Source organism: Mustela putorius, unplaced genomic scaffold (assembly GCF_011764305.1).
Source record: "Mustela putorius furo isolate JIRA1106 unplaced genomic scaffold, ASM1176430v1.1 tig00000179_pilon_pilon_pilon, whole genome shotgun sequence".
Taxonomy (NCBI): domain Eukaryota; kingdom Metazoa; phylum Chordata; class Mammalia; order Carnivora; family Mustelidae; genus Mustela; species Mustela putorius.
Window position 1 is genome coordinate 8518224 of NW_025421305.1, and position 12266 is coordinate 8530489.

The 12266-nt window shown below is 38.3% G+C and overlaps 1 protein-coding gene across 2 annotated transcripts in view; it reads right to left on the bottom strand.

The window, feature by feature from the left end:
• VWA8 (von Willebrand factor A domain containing 8) overlaps positions 1–12266 on the bottom strand; it is a 325814-nt gene that overhangs the window by 71222 nt on the left and 242326 nt on the right. The gene's annotated exons all lie outside the window — the stretch shown is intronic.

Consider the following 12266-nt stretch of genomic DNA (forward strand, 5'->3'; position numbering starts at 1 on the left):
GTCTGGTCACCGACTTCCTGATTTTGAGGTCGGTACTGTGGTTATGTAGGAAAGTGCTTTTGTTTTGAGGAAATACTCACTGACATGTTTAGAGGTAATGGGGTACCATGTCTACAGCTTACTTTCAAGCGGTTCATGAAGAAATACACATGGAGAGAAAGAAGAAGTTTTAAAACGTATAATTAGATATGGTGAGGAAAAATTTTAAAAATTATTTGTTGACACCTGAAGACAGAAATTACACATAGGCTTGAGTTTAAGGCTCTGAGGGGGAAATGCTTTCCCTTTCTATTGCTTTTATCAGCAGTTGTCCTGGGTGAACGATATGCTCTTTTCAAACTGACCAAAATTCAGAAGTGACAATAAAAAACTCAGAGTGGGAGAGTCAAGGCATATTTTGTAAAAAATACTCTACTGTAACTTTAGAAAGGTTATATATATAAAGACATATATTAATAAACATAAAAATAAGTAAATATAAAAATACTTCCTACCTACCTACCTTCCTATCTAAATATTTCCGGAGCTGGGCTTGAGTGAGAAGGAGAATTATATTCAGAATCTTGAAGTCTGTTTAATTGCGAGAGCAGTCAGAAGCTTATCCCTATCGTCAAACCAGAGAGATGTATAGATAGTTTTTTTTCAGAGTTTATTTATTTATTTGAGAGAGAGCAAGAGAGAGCGAGTGAGAGCTCACAAGCAAAGGGAAGAGGCAAAGGGAGAGGGAGAAGCGGACTTCCCACTAGAGCAGGGGACTCATGACCTGAGCTGAAGGCTACCCAGGCACCAGGGCAGCTAATTTTTTTAAACTTCTAAGTAAGTATGGGCTATAGGATAGGAAAAAACATTGTACTTTAGTATTAAGAGAGCCACAGTAACAATAATAGCTTCTATTTATTGCTGTGAAACAGTCCTTACATATTTGTTTGGAACTCTATGGGTTAACTCAAACCAGATTTAGAACACATGAATTTGTTTCTTATATTTTGACAGGGTTTCCCCTTTCTGGGCAATGACTTATATATGTAAATACGATGGTAGAGTGGCTGAGGTAATGACTCACAGCCAAATGCAGCACTTTCCCCTTTGGTTCGCACAAAACGTAGTTATGTTTTCGACTTCCCTACCGGGGCTCTAGGGATGTCATTGCTCTTTATGGAAAGGATTATTCAACCCATACCAGCATTGCGAAATGCAGGGCCTTTAACAGCATTGCGTTCACTTCTTAGAACAGAAATGTCTAAAAGAAAAAATAATGAAAATGATCCAATATCACGAAGTTCTTTTCGCTGGGAGAAAGACCCACAGTAATGGCATCAGAGCACTGTCAAAAAAGACTTGACAATTTCATTCAAAACCCTCGCAACTGGAAAGTCTCACAAGACACTTGTAACTAGAGTGTTTATTTCTGTCCTACATGTGCTTAGAACACCAAGCATATATGTCTGAGGTATTTGCTCTAGGAATTAAATGAAAGATGAAATTAATGAATGCTATAGATCAATCATTGGCCTAATTATCTTCAGATTGCATTTGCTAAGACTCATGTTTCATGAATATCATGCTGAGTGCAAAACACAGTAAATCTGACAATAGTTCTAGCCTTCAGGAAGCCCTAGTCTAGAAAGGTCATTAGTTGTCACTTGTAAGAGGGTGGCTCTAGCTGTCAAAACTACCAAAAAAAAAAAAAAAATCACATGATCATGGTTTTGCTTATTCAGCATTTCTTTTGGGGTATTTCCCTTATTCTTAATTCCTAATTTTGTGGTTCAGATGGGAGCGATAGGGTCCTCACTCATTCCAAACTCTTAAGAGTAAAGACATGATCTAGGTCTGGCCAATTAAGATTATCTGACCCCTTTGGTCACAGTGATTGGTTCAGGATAGGCAGGTGACCTCACAGGCCTACTGGAGTATCCCTCAAGACTTCTGCTGAAATTACTGGCAAAGATGTGCCCCTTTTGCTGGGATTGTCAGCTACAAGAACCATGTATTGCTAGCACTACTGGGGCTAACTTTGCCACCAGATGGAGAAAGGCTTTGTAAGAATGAAGCCACTCCAGAAAAAAGTAGAGCCATGAGGGGAGAGACTAGGGCACATGAGCCAATAAATTCCCTTTTGTAGCTTATGTTAATGTGAGCTGAATTACTGTCACTTTTAGTGCTCTATGTAAGCATCACTTATCATACTTTTTCCATAATAAATCTGGAATCAAATGCAATAATAGGTCCTCTCTTCAGAGATCAGGGATAAATTATTCTTTTAACTGTCAACCCTTGCATTGCAGATTTATTCCCTGAGGTCATAAATGCCATGCAATGTGGCTGTATCCTAACCTGAATCAGGTTCAGAATTAGCATAAAGGTCTTGTCCTAAGAGATCTACTACACAAAGTCCATGATGAAGTGAGTGAAGAAAACCAGGAATATAAAGACTGGCAAATGGAGTACCCAGGTGGCCCAGCTGATTGAGCATCCAACTCTTGATTTTGGCTCAGATCTTGGGATCATGGGATTGGATCCCACACTCTCTCTCTTAAATAAATAAATAAATAAATAAATCTTTAAAGACTGGTAATTTGCTGAAGTATTAAAAAGACTTTGAACAGATCTGGAGACTACTGGGTTAAACAAATTAAAGAGATTTCTTTACTGGGACTTCTCAAAGCCATATATTTCCTAATTGCCATTTCAATTCTAAGAGGCAGCTAAATTATACAGTGTCTTCCAACAGCTTGAAGATGGATTTGTTATTAAAGAGGGTTCTGAGAATATGCTTTTGGAAATATGGGTAGGTTTTTCTAAAAACAAAGCTCAGTTGTTACAATCATTTTCTCTCTACTCTTCTTAGCATCTAACCATTTTCATGGTTACAGCTAAAACCTCAATAGTGTGCTAAAGATCATTTTAACTCTCACTAGCTGGTCCAGTGATCTATTTCTAATTACCAAATGTACACTGTCAGTGAAGTATCTCACCATTACCTCAGATAAAGTATACTCAAAATGCTTGAATCCTATCTCCTCTCCAACTTTCCTGGTTCCTACAATGATCTGCCATTTTGCCAGGTATCCAAATTAGAAACGTCCATCATGTCTGGCTCCATGTCCCATATGCAGCCTTCCTCCATGAGATCATACCCATGTTCATAGTTGCCCTAGTTTACTTGGGGTTCTTTCCCAGACTGCACATCACTAGCAAGTCCATCTTCCTAATACAGCCTTCAATCTTCTGTTTTTCCTATTCAATGCCATTCAGCATCTCTGAGGCAAAGAAACCTAGAAGCCTCATTGTACCTTCACGAAGCCTTCAGGTGACTCCTGTTTGCACCAATCCCCAAAAGATATCTTTTGCATTTTAGTTAGGTTTGTCTTATAATTTGCTACAGATACACATAAACAGACTAACATCCTTTCAATTGCCTTTAAAAATGTCCTGCACTAGCAAGACAGGGCTGAAACTAAATCACACCCAGTCTTCTGAAATCCCCCCAGCCAGAGTACATTTCTGGTGGCCACAGACCCAGCTCTTTCTTCTGCCCCTGCTCTGGTATACCCTCCACTGTCTCTTTGGCATAGGTGGTGTTCAACCTGGATTTGCCCTCTGGGCTTTGAGCTTGCATCACACTGGCTGTGAAGTTTGCTTACTGTTCCTTTGCTATCTGCACCAGCTCACTCCTGGATTTGGTATGATCCAAGCCTATGGCAAAATTCATCTTATTAAGGAAACACACAGTGCTCATTTGTATCTATGCCTGTAGTCATGAATTTTAGAATGCCTGGAATGCTCTGACCTCTCCTTTTGAACTATCTAAAGATAAAATAAAATAAAGTAAAATAAAAGTGCAGTCCAAGCCCCATTTCCTTCACTTATAAATTTTGTCTGCATACCAACTTCTCTCCTGGACTATTATGGCACAGGGCCCAAACTCCCCGATTTTGATACTACTTCCTGCTGTTTCATGACTATCAGCCTCATTCTCTCCAATCACATAGCACAAACTCCCTGAGGAGAAAAACCATGCTCTATATTTCGCTATTTCTGCCATCTCCCCACAGGTCCTATGTTGGTGGGTACAGAGCAAGTGCTCAACTGGAACATTCTGGATGGCTGGGTCCCAGGGGACTCGAATATCTATTGTTTGTCCATAATTTCCATAATTCAACAGACAACCACCAGCCCATCTCACAAAGAAACTCTACAGCTAGGATCACCACCATCTCTCCGGGAGATTATGGTTTGTTGACTTTCCTGAAGCCAGGTCTACAGTATATGCACTGTTACATGAAAATTAACTAGAAATATGGGGTATGGTGGGGGGGGGGACCAACAGAGCTTTTAAAGAACTGAGATTCAATTAACAGAGCCATTAGATTGTAGATCGACATGACAGGAAAACTTCTTCCTCACCAAAAAAAGTATTTATGATGGCAAATATGTAATCATATTTGAATCTACAGGTGTCAATTGTTGATGGAAATTCGTTGCTGGAGAGCCATTCATTAGTACATATTGAGATTATACTTAAAAAAGTCTTCATTATATTTATATGCAGACAATTATTGATGAATCAATTAATTTAAAAAGCACAGGGACGGGTTTTTTTTTTGTTTTTTTTTGGGGGGGGTACACAAACATGGCTGAGATAAGATTGATCCTTGACTGGTTAATTAAATAAAATCACGAGAACACAGCAGCTTGGAAAAGAAAAGCAACTTCTAAGTGAATAAAAGGCCAGCTTCCTCTGGGACAGACCAGTGAGTCCAGTTTCTCTGGCTTTTGGGTCCCAGACAGTTTTCTGCTCTGCCCTATAGCTTGTAAGCTTCACACTCCTGCTCCAGAAATACTATGCGTTTCTCTAGGGGATCCAATGCTTTTAGCAGTTTTCTGATGGAAACGGAGAATACTGACAGCCTTGCTAGGCTGTAGATCATGGGGGAAATATACGGGCTGTGCTCTGCCTGCGAAGTGACCAGAAGTCCGTGAGAGAGACCCATTTTCCTACCTCTGTCTTCCTATCAGCAAGTCCTACAGAGGTTCATATGAAACACGCTCTAGAAAATCATTTTAACCCCCTACAAGGCCTTGTGTCTTTTAACTTTTAAATATGTTATAGAAATTGGAGACTACTAGCAAATGAATGGCCAACCCCTTCTATAGAATTTAGTTTTGCTACTACTTTTTTCCTCCATGTAGCATTTGTTTGTTTGTTTAGTTGGTTGGTTATTTAATTCCAGGAGAGTTAACATGCAGCATTACATTAGTTTCAGGTATAGGATATAGTGATTCAGTACTTCTGCACTTGACTCTGCTCAATTTCCAAGACATCTTTCCTGTTCTTTGAAGGGTCCTATGTTAAAACAGCACCATGTTTTTGTTTTATGACCATGATATTTTCTTCTTTCTCTGACAATATCAACTGTCACTTTGTGAAATATTCTTTCTGCATCCTATTTTCTCTGTTCATTTGTTTTGATTTCCATTTTTCTTTCTTTCTTCCTTCCTTTCTTTTTTTTTAGAAGATGCTATCCATTAATATTTAAGAATAAGGGGCTGAAAAATTTTTGCACAAGGTAGGTCTTGACAACAAGTGGGTCTTCATGTAAGGTAACTAGGAAGAAACTTTCAAATATTAGTAGTAGAAAGGTTTTTCTCTTGGACATATCAGTTTCCAGAAAGGATTTTTCTACTCTTCTGCTCAAAGTATATAAATATGGATGCCACCTTCATGGGATCCAAATAAGAAAAGCAGACTTTCACTTTATTTTCTTGTTTTCTATGTGGTCACACTCTTGTCCTAAATTGTATAGATCTCCATGACAGCTCCTGTTTCTGATCAGTCTAGAGAAGAGCCAGTGGCCCAGATGCATAAGATAGAGGAGAAAATTTGGCTCTCTAAATTGTCCTATATAGCCTTTCAATTAATCTTCCAACTTCTGGTGCCACTCTGAATTCTCCAACCTTCAGAGGTCCATGGTGTCTTCAAGTCCTGATGTCCTGATGCTTCGTGGGCTTCTGCAGAGTATAGCATCTTGGGTCTTACTGGCTTCCCCTTCTGGAGGAATGGGTTTTAGCTCTCTCCGGATGATAACTCATTACCACCCACCCATTTATTTTCCATCCAAGTGCTGTTGCGTCTCTAGTTCTCTTTGTCTGGTGGGGTTTGTACTTCTTTTTGATCCTTCACTGTTTTTTTATTGGGATTTTGGCAAGAGACAAAACTAATCACATGTATTGGATTTATCAGGAGTCCCTTCCCTCTTCCAGAAAAACTGGGTTTGGGGATTATTTCATCTTGGAACTCCTTCCAAAGATAGAGTCAAATTTTTCTGCACTGTCTTCTGAGCCTTTGATCATTCTCCCATCAGTTTATTTACCACCTTGCACTACAGTTTACTTGGTTGTAGCTCTACGTGACTGTAAGTTCCCTGAGTCCGTACCTGTACCTTCTTTCTTTCTTTCTCCTAGCAATTCTGGGTGCTCAACAAATGTTAATTAAATAAACAAAAGAATAGTTGGAATTATTCAAAGAAGAAATGCTGTCTGTGACCTGACCTTGAGAGAAAATTGAAAATAAAAAGAGAGACATTTTTTTGAATGTTGTAAGGAGAGACAAGAGTACGGCATATGGAAAAACTAAGAAAGACAATTCCAAATTTGACTTGCTCTTTCTACTGTTTTCAGGACTCAGGCTAAAGATGATGTATATTTTACTGTGTATTTTTTGGTCCTGTCCTAATTTGTCTTTTGAATAAGGCTAAACACCATAATTCATTGCTGAGAATTTTTTTTATCATTGATTTCCTGCTTTTTTTCAAGCTGACAGGTTTCGGCACAGACCCTTTTTAATTCCTTTTTTGGGCCTGACAAAACTTTTCTTAAACAGGATTATAAGTAAACCACACATTTTATAACACTAAGATGGTGAATTATGTAACTCATTGGGTCATGATTTAATATTAGTTGTTTGAGGAACAGAAAACCTCTTTTTAATTTGGCTTTGTTTCCATATAAGCATAAAAGAGTTCTATGGCCCAATATTACCTAAATTCTAAGTTTCTAATTTTTATTTGTTTATAGAGTATCTCTGTGTTAGGTACTAATGCATTTCATTCTTTTTTTTTTTTTTAAGATTTTATTTATTTATTTGACAGAGAGAGATCACAAGTAGATGGAGAGGCAGGTAGAGAGAGAGAGAGAGGGAAGCAGGCTCCCTGCTGAGCAGAGAGCCCGATGCGGGACTCGATCCCAGGACCCTGAGATCATGACCTGAGCTGAAGGCAGCGGCTTAACCCACTGAGCCACCCAGGCGCCCCTAATGCATTTCATTCTTAACTTTGTAAGGTACAGTGCATTGTACTGTCTTTATATTATAACTGGAAAGTAGAGCCAACAGGTTGTACTGTTTATGAATAAAATTACAATTTTATTTACGAATATAACAGCAAAGTTTTATTTCTAGAGTCATTGTGATTTCACAAAACATATAGATAATGAGCTCAGAATCCTAAAAATTCTAGACCCATTGCTTGTCAACATATTCATTGCATTCGACATCTCAATTTATAACTGATATATTACAGAATTAATTTATTTTCCTCATATACTTTAAATATTGCTAAGATCACTTCTTTACTTGTTGATCATGTTGTTAAATAACATGCACTGGAGCGGGGGGGGGGTGCCTGGGTGGCTCAGTGGGTTGGGCCTCTGCCTTTGGCTCAGGTCATGACCTCAGGGTCCTAGGATCGAGCCCCACATTGGGCTCTCTGCTTAGCGGGGAGTCTGCTTCCCCCTCTCTCTTCCTGCCTCTCTGCCTACTTGCGATCTCGCCCTCTGTCAAATAAATAAATCTTAAAAAAATATATGCACTGGGGTATAGTAACATATAGAATAATGATATTAAGGTTTGCCATGAAAGAAAGGAGTCAGAATACTTCTGTTGCTGATGATGTGAAAAGCAACTTCCTAAGGTTAGGTCTTTTCTACAATGAGAAGGCAAGATGATATTTCTGCTTTTAATGTTAGTTTAAGGCACCATAATGCCCACAGTTACTGTGATTTAGAGGATTATTGTTTTTGTCAGATAGATATGTGTAAAAGGTTAATGAAAACTCATGACCTCCCTGAAAGTCATAGGCTTGTTGATTTGCTTGTCTCGGGGAGGTGGTTGCTCATTTAATTTTAGTTATATTTAGCAGTTACCAACAAAGTTGTGATCTAATGGAAGTACTGCTTCTGGATGAATGTCAAAACCAGCTGGTGATTTCCTTTGGAAATGGTGTTTCTAAAAACGGCAGCTTGTGCTCATGAACCCACAAGCGTCATCGTACTTGAGCGCAGACTTCTTCCCAATTCCTTGTTCAGACTGAATTCCTGGTTCAGAAGGAGCATCGCCAATCTATGACTGGGACAGCGGCAGGCTTCAACATTTCCCAAGGATAATGCGACACCAACTTACCCGTGTTCTTAGTACTTCTTTCCTTTTTCTGTTGCCTCTCTCTCTCACCTACATTTCTGTTGCCTGATTTCTGAAAGACCTTGCAGATAGGTAACTGTGATAATTTTCCTAGTGGGGCAGGGGGTGGGGTTTAAAGGTTTAATCAAGACAGCGGCACACTGGAGCCTGACTGTACCACTTTGTGAGAGATAGCTGCTAAATACTCAGGCATTTAGCAACTAGATTCTTAACCTTTGGTTGCTTGAAATCAGCCACTGAGGGAGTATTTACACCATGGAAATTGGCAAATATTATAAACGGCCCTCCCCTTCCCTCCTCAAAGAGCTGGTCTATCAGCACACCACGGGGTACTCCTCCTCTGCCATCTTGCATTTTCATTAGAGACCTTATTCAAATCTTTAAGTCTTATTCCGAATCTAGATTCAAAATGAATTTCTATGGCTGGGAATTTCTCTAGCAGGAACATGGGAAAATCATTAGAGGTCTTGTTCAAATGCTACCGCATAGGCAAGTGGCTAGAACATCTTGCTGAAAACCAGCTCTACTCATATTGCTAGGAGATATGGTGGGAAATTATAAAAAAAAAAAAAAGGAAAAAAAAAAAGCATTACCTTTTGAGCCAAGGAAGATTTCCAAAGATACATGTACATATAGTAATCCTATAAAATATGGGTTGCTCTGTAATAATGACCCACTGAATTAGACTGTTAAGTATTTTCAGAGTTACTGGCCAAAGTGAAGAATGAAGTATAAGAGTGAATTACGAACTATCCTCCTTAAAAAAAAGAACTGCAAGCCCCCTCACATGTGGAGAGAACAGTCTGCATACTGCAAAACTAAATGTGCTATTAGAGGTCCAGTGAAATGATCTAGTGGTTTCTAAAACCAGAAGCAGGACTTACTATCTTACCGTGATCTTAAAAAAAAAAAAAAAAATCCTGTTGAGCTAGTAGTTAAAGAAAAGGACAGGATTATTTACCAAAGTGCAGCAATTCACCTTTACTCATATTGCTAGAATGTCTTCTTTAAATGGGGGAAAGGATTAATGGTGCTTAATATAAATTAGTTATCTTTTCTATGTATTTGTTTCATGCCTGTACTAAGCATCTACTGTGTACTGGGCACTATCTTCACTGTACAAATGAGTAAGTTCTAGTCCCACAGTGTGTTCCAAAGATTCTCTCCATTTTACAAGTATACAAAGGTCTCAGAGAGATTCTACCAATAATATATAGATGATTTACTTTCTAATTAGTTTACTGTAATTAGACAATAACATTTGGCAGCTATAACCTTTTAGCCTTTGTGCTCCCACAAGAACAGTCACCAGGAGCTTTTTAGAGAAGAGGATCTGAGTTTTGAAGAAAAGTGGGATGTAGCTTTAATAGCCTTCTTGGGACAAATCCAAATGTAGCTAAACAAAAATGGAAAAATATACTTTATAGAGAACACTGAAGCACGGTCAGAAACATTTTGACTTACAATTAACACATGTTTCTGAAAATATGGAGTCTAAAAATAACAAATAGGAATTCTTTTAAAAAAAAAAATTTTATTTGAGAGAAAGAGAGCATGAGCAAGAGGAGGGGCAGAGGGCGAGGGATAAGCAGACTCCCCACTGAGCAGGAAGTCCCATGTAGGGCTCCATTCCAGGACCCTGAGATCATGACCTGAGCCAGAAGTAGATGATTAACCGACTGAGCCACCCAGGCGTCCCATAAATATGAATTCTTAATTATGGGCTTTTAGAACTACAGTTATGCTGACACTTTGAGTTTGTTGTTTGCTGTGAGAAAAACACATGTTCCTATCAAAACATGTAAAATTAATGAGCACATTTTATATGCAGAGCTCAATAAATACTCTCTTTCAAACTGTACTCATGAAAGAAAACTATCAATGAATTCATTCGGCAAAAATTAAAATTCAAAGCAACAATGGCTAAGAACTAATAACTCTAGAAGACTGAAATGTAGCAAGATGTAAAGTAGAGTGATAAAGTGTGTAGCTGACGTTTATCTAAGTATCAGCAGTTCTGATCCCATGCAGAAGAATCAGGGAAAAAAGTGGGTCAATAAGTGGGGCATGGCTTGCCAGGCTGTTTGCCTGCCTTCACTGCTGACCTTAAGGAACATCTCGTGACCAACAGGAACCATTCAAGGCAGGCGTGTGTACACCCCCCATGCAAGCAGGCCTGGGGTTGCCTTAAAGGACTGAAGTGCCAAGCAGGCCTTTCAAATTTCCAGGATGTAAAGTAAATCCATTTCGCCACTAGGTGGAGATCGGGTTACTCTGCCAGAAGCAGGGAAGGGGTGGGCATTCAGCCAGCATTAAGGACAGTCCCGAGAACATACACTTTTTTCTCAATATTTCCAAGAAAGGCATTTTTCAAGGTCCAAAACCAGGAGTAGACATATGCCGAATAAAGGGCCCATTAATGAGGAATAGCCTGAGGGATCACACAGTACAGGAATTGAAAAAGGCACATTTCTGCTTGTTAGAACCATTGCTCTGTCATGGTTCCTATCTGGATTTGGTTGTGTAAACTACTCATAAATAATCACACCAACTGGTCTAAATAAGAGCGATTAAATATACAGTCTCATTATTTACCAAGCAGGGAGAAGAGGAGAGATGTGACCCAAAACTAAAACAATGGCAGACCATTTGGACAATTAATCCTGTCTGTTTACACATAAAGATGCAAGATCACAGTCTGTTTCTCGGTTTGAGTACATATATAAATATACATTTCAATATCGACCAAAATGGATTCAGGAACACAGAAATGGAAGGAGAAAGTTGGATAACATCTATCCTAAGTTTCTAAGGGAAACTAACATCCAATTCTCAAACATGTAACTTTATTTCTAAATACGTCTTATTTCTGCTACAGCAGAACTATGAACTGGAGACATAAAGTTATACATTTCCTGCAAAAAGTTTGGTTTGGGAAGGATCAGATGTTGCCTTGAAAACCTCAGCCAAGCATTTTGATTATTTTTGAAATATTAGAGAATATATTTCTGTTCATTTCTAGCTTATTAGCTATAGATACTCTTTCACTAAATACTTATTTGGTTACATTAAAAACAAATGAATAACTTGTGACAGTTTAAAAGAACAATTCCATTTTCATCAAATAGCTTCAGTGGCCAGTGCAATTAGTATATACGAGTGTGACATACACAAACACATTAACTGCCTACTGTGTATCAATCACTATGCTAGGAGTTGGGAAAAGGAAGATGAACAACAGAGTCGGGGAAGTCAGGGAAGAGAAGAGTATATGGCTTAAATGCAAAGAGGGGTTAACTTTTGTAGCAGTCAAGACCAGTTATGAAAATCATGAATAAAATTCCTTTTTTAAAGTTCTATTGTGGAAGAAGCCACAATCTTGACCCTTGGAAAACTAGGACCTTTCATTTCTATGACATATGAGAGATTGAAATAAAATATAAGAAATACAAACACAATAGTATTTACTCTTAGGCCTCAAGCACTGTAATGAAAAGAGGAGATTAATTCACAAGAAAAAGAAACTAATGCTTAGAATAATAAGAGAATCAGAACCACAGTTAATTAATTTTCTAATTATTGTTATGGATAGTGACCAACAGTCAGTCTGTTGCCATGATAGCATCACTGTACTTAATGACATGTTTATTTTAGAGCAATACATTTGTTTTAGCTTAATTAAATTAATATATTCATACCCTTTCAAAAAGTTGAGGTTGCTTGCCAATTTTGACCATGTTCCTATAAACTTTTAAGAATCTGAGAAAAATATGTATTATTCATTCAC